The sequence below is a fragment of the Lonchura striata genome, chromosome 2 (genome assembly GCF_046129695.1).
Source record: "Lonchura striata isolate bLonStr1 chromosome 2, bLonStr1.mat, whole genome shotgun sequence".
NCBI lineage: Eukaryota > Metazoa > Chordata > Aves > Passeriformes > Estrildidae > Lonchura > Lonchura striata.
Genome location: NC_134604.1, coordinates 92,044,031 through 92,050,869, shown reverse-complemented (window position 1 = coordinate 92,050,869; position 6,839 = coordinate 92,044,031). Strand labels below are relative to the sequence as shown.

The window sequence follows — 6,839 nt, the reverse complement described above, 5'->3', positions numbered from 1 at the left end:
TACTGTAGAAAGTGTTTAAACATTTAAATGGCTTTCCTCAGATAAATATATATATATATATATATATAAAGCAAACTCATATAAAAGCAAACAATCCTATATTATGTAAGTATATCATACATGCATAAGCATTTCCAAAGACACAGTTGCAGGAGAGGCTGTAATAGATTGACTGGTCTTACTTTAAGCTGTCATCCTCAATATTCACACAGGACCCATTGATAGGAAGAACTGTTCTGGCAAAGACACCATTGAAAATGCCTACTTGACTAGACAAAAATAAGAGTATATGAACCTAGTGTTTCTCCTCCCCCCACCTTTGTGATTTTAAATCAGATTTAAGAAATACATGAATTCGGAAGGGTCAGTCCCACACTAGCCAGACAGCAGAAAGGTCTAGAGTTTTGTTTCAGAATGGTGAATGGTGTTGGTTTTGACATAGAGTTTGTTTTAGAACATGACCCCATACAGGCATTTTTCACAGACACACACACACAGACACATTGTCCTCCACAAAATGGTATATCTGCAGGACTCAAGATGTGCAAGAGGTCAATTTTGTGCAATTTATTCAGGGCTATTACATGCAGTAATGAAGCATCTTTCTTCTCTCCCATATCCACTCTTACTAGTAAGATCAGAAAACGAAAATTCCTTTGGTAGGAATACTGACGATGGTGCACATCACTGTGGTTGCCCCACTGTCACATCCTGCATATGAGGGAGAAGGTTACTTTAAAAAGGCTTTTAATTCTTAATTTCTCCAGGACTTTCAGCAACCGTAAGAAACAAATGCAGTGTGATACATTATTTTGCCCCATAAAGTAAATTAATCTTAATATATTTGTGATATAGAGATTAATTCACATTTTGACATGTAAAAAAAATGCTGTGGCAATGACATAAAAAAATCAAACCCCCCACCCCTCCCAAAACTTAATCAAGTCTCAGATATGTAACATTTTACCCAGGGTTATTTCCAGTAAATCTTCATAATTTCCGGCTCAGTTTCTGTACTTTAAAATTGTCTTTCTTCTCAAACACACAAACATCCCAGTTTTCCCTGCCATCTCTTAAATAACTGCTACATATATTTTCTTCCACCCCTCCTCCCCCTTGCCTTTCTTCTGGGTTCTCTTGTCTTTTTTTTTCTTCCCTCTCTTGTTCTCCTGCCTCCAGGACCTCATAGTTACTACTTCATGCCCAATCGCTCCTATTCAGTCCTGTCTCCTTTTCTCTCTCTCCACTGGTAAGGAAAACTTACCAGAATGTGTAATCTCCAAGCTCTCTTTTCATTTAAATGTGAAGAAGAGTCATTTGAGACTCTCTCCTAGAAAAGAATTGATCATTTGTCAGTTAAATAAGTTTCTTATCTTTATGTACTTCTGAATAACTTGAGTTTTTATTGTTTAATGGTTTGGTTGTAAAAGTAAACATTTTGCAGGAAACCACAAGTGAAATGGTATTTTTCCGTCTAACACAAGTCAAGATCAAAACTTTGAGTGCTCAACCCCCACAGCTATGCTTTTGACCACAAATTGCTAGATAGTCACTAGTATATCAGAGGAAACAGAAAGTGATGGTTCCCTAAATATGCAGAAAGGCTGCCCCCAAAATCTGCACTGCTTAACTTTCAGACACACTTTCCCCAGTGCTGCACATCAATTCCCTCCCACCCCGCTGCCATGCATATTCAATGGACCATATGCTTGATCTCAAATATCTCCAGGCATTATGGATCCTATTCATCAAGAAATGGCTTCTACACTGGTGAGCAAAGGGGGGGGGGGGGGGGGGAGAGACCTTTTCAAAGAGCATTCAAGATTCAAGAAAGTTTTCTGAGAAAGAAATCCCAGTATACAGTGACCTGTATGTACCAGGCTGAGGTCCACTTTAAACTTAATCCACATATTTCTGCTGAACACACTCACATTGGTGTTAAGAAATTTTCATTATTTTGCTGTAATAGGAGGCCTGTATAGAGAGCTCATGAAAGGCTTAAGCAGAAACTTATTGACAAACACAAACCTAGTGATTCCTTGGAATCCGAAGTGGTTTGTGGGGTGACAAGGCAGTCCCATCACCAATCCCTGGTACATGACAAAAGCAGAGGCAGCTCCAAAGCTGATACACCAACTGCCTCGGGATCTGCCATGCAGCCAGATGCTGTGTTGGGAATTTTTCCCTGACACCATAGCATATGGGCTTTGCATTGCCATTTGAAGAGCATGAGACAGACAGAAACAATCTGGAGGGGGTGGAAAATGGATGACATGTCAGCCTGGTGCTTGTATTTGGTCTTTGGTTATTAGGTGATGCTTAAGTACCTATTTAGCCTTCAGGCAAAAGAAAATATTGACTGAAAGGAAGCCCTGATGTAACTGTATTACTTGCAATGCAGTTAGTATGGGGATTAATTTGAGTCTGTTTGCTTTCACTTGATTTTTATTTGTTTTGTTTTTTTTTTAATAAAACAAATGAAAATACTTTTTACCCCGGATGTTGTCAGAGAAATGCAGGAGCAATTTGGGATTATATTTAAATAGAAATTAAGGTACTGTGTAATCACACTTTTTTCTCAAAGCTGTGATACACCATTTTCTGTCTTGTCAGTTCTGGGTAAAACAGTTCCTACAGCTCAGTCACCTACTGCAACCAGTCCCAGCAAGAGCTAAGAGGATTCCAAGTGTGAGAGACTTGCAGGTTCACGGAGTTGTCAGAACCATCCCTTCCTTTTTCATCAGGGTTTGTCTGACACTGCACCCCTGCGTTGCTTTTTCTAGAGCATGAAGAAAGAACTGTACAAGCACTATACAGAAAGCCAATGGGGCCAGAATTGCCAGTAGGAGAAGATGATGAGGCAGGAGGTCCAGAAGGGGAAAGGACCACATGCCAAGGAAACATGTACCAAAAGAAAAACACCAGAGAGCAGAGGAACATATGCACTACAGGAAGGGGATGGAGAAGATCAGGAATGTAAGCAGCACTGAAGAATATTTGAGAAAATATTTTTCCTGAGTAAGGAGTTGTTATGGGGTACACCACTGCTGAAGGGAATCCTTGAAGGTACCACATATGGGAGTTTCAATGTGCCATGTTGGCTTTCTTTTATCCTTTCCAAGACAGCTTGGTCTGATGGCTGTAATAGTAGTTCAAGTAGTATTAGGCTTCACAACCCCTGAGATGGTAATTTCCTTCTTCCATTTTCTTCAACAACCCTTCACCTACATGTGGACACACCTTCCCTCTGCCCCCACCCAGCCTCAGTATCCATGTGGACACACGAGCCACCTGTGAGCCCCCCACAGCCAGGGAACTCTCTGCTCCAGATGCTCTGCAAACTCTGGAGCTTGCAGAACCATGGTCACCACACATGTCTTACCCCAGTTCACTTACACAGTAAGCGAGGGTTCTGCCATCCACACATTTGTGACTGAACCAGCACTATGTGGAAAGGAAGGATGGAAGATCATGTTTGTGCATCAAATGTTCCAATATCATTTGCACAAAATGTATCTCTCTTTTAAATCAGGGCATTCTTGTGAAGCAGTCACAAAAATGGAGCTTCATCCTGTCCTGATGGCCCCATGTGCTATTTGCATCTTATATTTGGGTTTTTCCAATATAAGCAAGATTTCCTTCAGCAGTATTCATGAGCTGGAAAAAAGAAATATGGCGACAAAATATAATATTTGTGAAGAGACAGAATTTCATTTTTCACCTGCACTGCTTGAATGGCAACATTTGTACTTACGAATCCTGAGTAAGTGCTTGACCTTTTCATTGTTTCTTCATTTATTGTTCTCTCAGTTCTGCTTCCCACTCTCTGTGTTACTGCATGTATTTAGGTAGTTGCTCTCCAGCCTGTTTCTTCTTGCTTTGTTGAATTCTAACTCTGCAATCAGATGTTTGTGCAAAAGCTCTTACTGCCAGCAGGATGCTGACACAGATTTGGGTGTTTGAATGTCCTGTGTCTTCCGTAGGGTGCTTCACTTTAAAAAAGAAAAAGCCTAAGGATAATAATACATTTTAATTAAACCATGCACAAATCCTTTGGCAAGCACAAGGAAGACTGTACTCTATCTCCACAGCAGTGCTGCATAAAAACACAGAGCATCTTTTCATACCTGTGTCTTTAATGGCAAGCATCATGAGACAAATACAATACCATTTAAAATCTGCACTTATACTTTCACCCTGTGAGTGGCTCCTTGTTATGGGGTTTACAATGGATTAGTTTTATCTTTAAAAAGGAGATAGAAAGATAACTCCTTGAGCACACTGTGAGGTGTATGAGCTTGTTGTGATAAGGACCTGGTATTAGTTGATTGGCATCAAAGATCATGGATGTATTTATAGCACACTAAGCATGATGACAACATGGATGCAAGTTGTCAAAGGAAGTCAGTTCCCAGAGAAAGCTAAAGGCCCACATTTTCATACCTATTTGAGCTGAGAGCCTGCCTGTGGGCTTAGATCAGATCTAGCACAGCTAGAGGAAAAGCCTTTCAGGGTTGTTTCGCAGGAACTGCAAGCACTTATCCTAACAAGTGACAGGGATGTGGTAACAGGGAGGACTCACAATTAGTCTGGTAATCTGGACCACCTTCATTCCCTCCTCTTTTGCTTCCAGGCCAGGCTGTTGCCATCCAGTTCAGCAGTTCAACCCTTATCCATCCAATACACATGGAAGTTGCTTTCTAGGCTCCTTCTGGGCATCTACCTACAGGTTCATTGCAGAACATGTAAAAATTTATTAGAAAAAAAATATCTCAAAAGAATTTTATTCATTCTATAATTCTCTGAGAAGTGTGAAGGAGATAGTAATTTTTCAGTTCTAAAAGATGCTTTTAACCTATATACCTGGGCATTGCATTATAACATTTCCTTGTGAAAAGCACTTAAATAAAAAATTCCAGAAAGAAAGAAGAAATACAAGTTCCTTGCCTAAAACAAAGCATCCTTATGGAAACATCCTTATGATTTTTAGCATTTTAACTTAGTGCTTTATGACCTTTTGTAACTAAGATAATATATGAAGCTGCCATTCCAACCTATATTTCTTACACTCTTAGAAATGTGAAAAATAATTCCAGTTGACTGATCAGAAACCAGAAGGACTAAACTTACAAAGAGTTAATGAAATCAATTTTGCAAGGTAACTCTTAACTTGTTGTTAATCAGCTTCACTGATTGCATTCAACTTAACCAGAAGAGTTAACATGTTCCACTAAATTAGTAGTCAGATTACCAGGCAAAAATATATATTTTCTTAATATTTGCTGAAACCATTTAAAATTTTCTTTTGCTTTAATAATTTTGTTTTGTTTTGCTTCCAGACACTTACAAACTAAACCAGGAGGTTTGTATTTGGCAGCCTCGCTGTTCCTCAGCTTTGCAGCGTGGTTTTGTCCAACCAGCAGCCTATGAAGTCTGTGTGCTGAACAACTCATGCTGAAGGAGAAGCAGCTGCTCACTGACACCGCACTCTACTGCACACAAATCTTGCACTTCTGCAGAAAGAGAACAAATACTTGCAGAAAATACACATGGGGTTTGATGCTCAAGGGGTATAAGATTAGGTCCAGTGTATTGACTAGGGAAATAGCCTGCAGGCCTTAGGCCAGTGAGGCTGCCTGCCAGTGACTTCATTAGGGCTTTTGCCTATGAAAGGGCTGCCTGTTTGGATGCTGGAAACTTGCATCAGTACGTCATTTTGTGTGACTAAAGCAAGCAGAATGTGTCCAAAGCACTGGCCAGTTACGGACCTCAATCTGCCTCCATTTGCAGGCAATGTCACTCTCAGGAAAACAGGTTTTGATTTGATCAGAGGCTCTTTTCAATAGGACTTTCATCACTGGCTATAACTGACAATGGCTCATGGAAAAGGTCCCCATTCTTTCTTATAACTTCCCACAACAGACACCAGAAGCTGATCTCCTTCACAGACTTGATTCCCAAAAACCCAAAAATCTTTGCAAATTTCTTTTGCATCCTCATGATAAACTTCCCCACTCTCCACCCTCACCTCATGGCAGTGGGCAACCATGATGCCAGTAACTCCCAGAGTTCCTCTGCTGGGAGCAGAAAAAGGAAGGAACAGGATGTTGTAGCACATGCAAAAGCTCGGCGCTTCTGGCAGTATAAAACTACATACTTACGTTGCAAAATTCTATGAGATGCAGCTCCAGAAGTTCAAGGGCAAAAAAGACAGAGAGAATCCAGCAAACAATTTCCTTCTTGAGCTTCAATGCTCTCTGATACAATCAGAACAGTAGGAGTGATAGACTAGTTTGGTGGACTTGGTAAATATGCTTTGGGAATTAAAAGGTTTTGTCAAAGAGCATCAGTTAGAGGAAGAAAAAAGGAGCAATGCCCTAAGCCCCTGAACTAGCATTACACACAGCTACAAACAGCATCCTCACTTATATAGAACAAAACCAGGAAATGTAAGAATTCTTTGCTATATGCTAAAAAGCAGTTCTTTTTGCAGGTGTATGGCAAAATACCATTCCTCCACTGCTTTATTTTTTTCAGAGACTACACTTTTTTCTTTCCAACTTGCTTACTTTCTGAAGTTCACTGAAAATATGTGCTTTAGTTGCTTGAAGTAACAGCATAAAAAGCTTCATTAAAGGACAAATTGGACGTGATTATGCTACTAACTAAAGTAGTGGAATTGCTTCTGGAGACTTCACCTGCAGCTCACAGCACAGTAAGTCTAATGATTTCTGAAAATTCTTCATTTGTGTCATTATAAACATGCTGTAAGTGCCACACACATTTAGTTACTACTCTGCTGAATCAATGTTGATTTGATCAGCTTACCTTTGACATCA

At 39.9% G+C, this 6,839-nt stretch overlaps 1 long non-coding RNA gene across 1 annotated transcript; it reads right to left on the bottom strand.

Moving 5' to 3' along the window:
• Positions 1-3,930: 3,930 nt before the first annotated feature.
• Positions 3,931-5,407, bottom strand: LOC116184276 (uncharacterized). The gene is made up of 3 exons (XR_004149040.2): positions 5,348-5,407; positions 4,583-4,723; positions 3,931-3,992 (listed from the first exon to the last, which is right to left on the bottom strand). It is a non-coding gene; the product is annotated as an uncharacterized LOC116184276 (long non-coding RNA).
• Between the last annotated feature and the right edge of the window lie 1,432 nt (positions 5,408-6,839).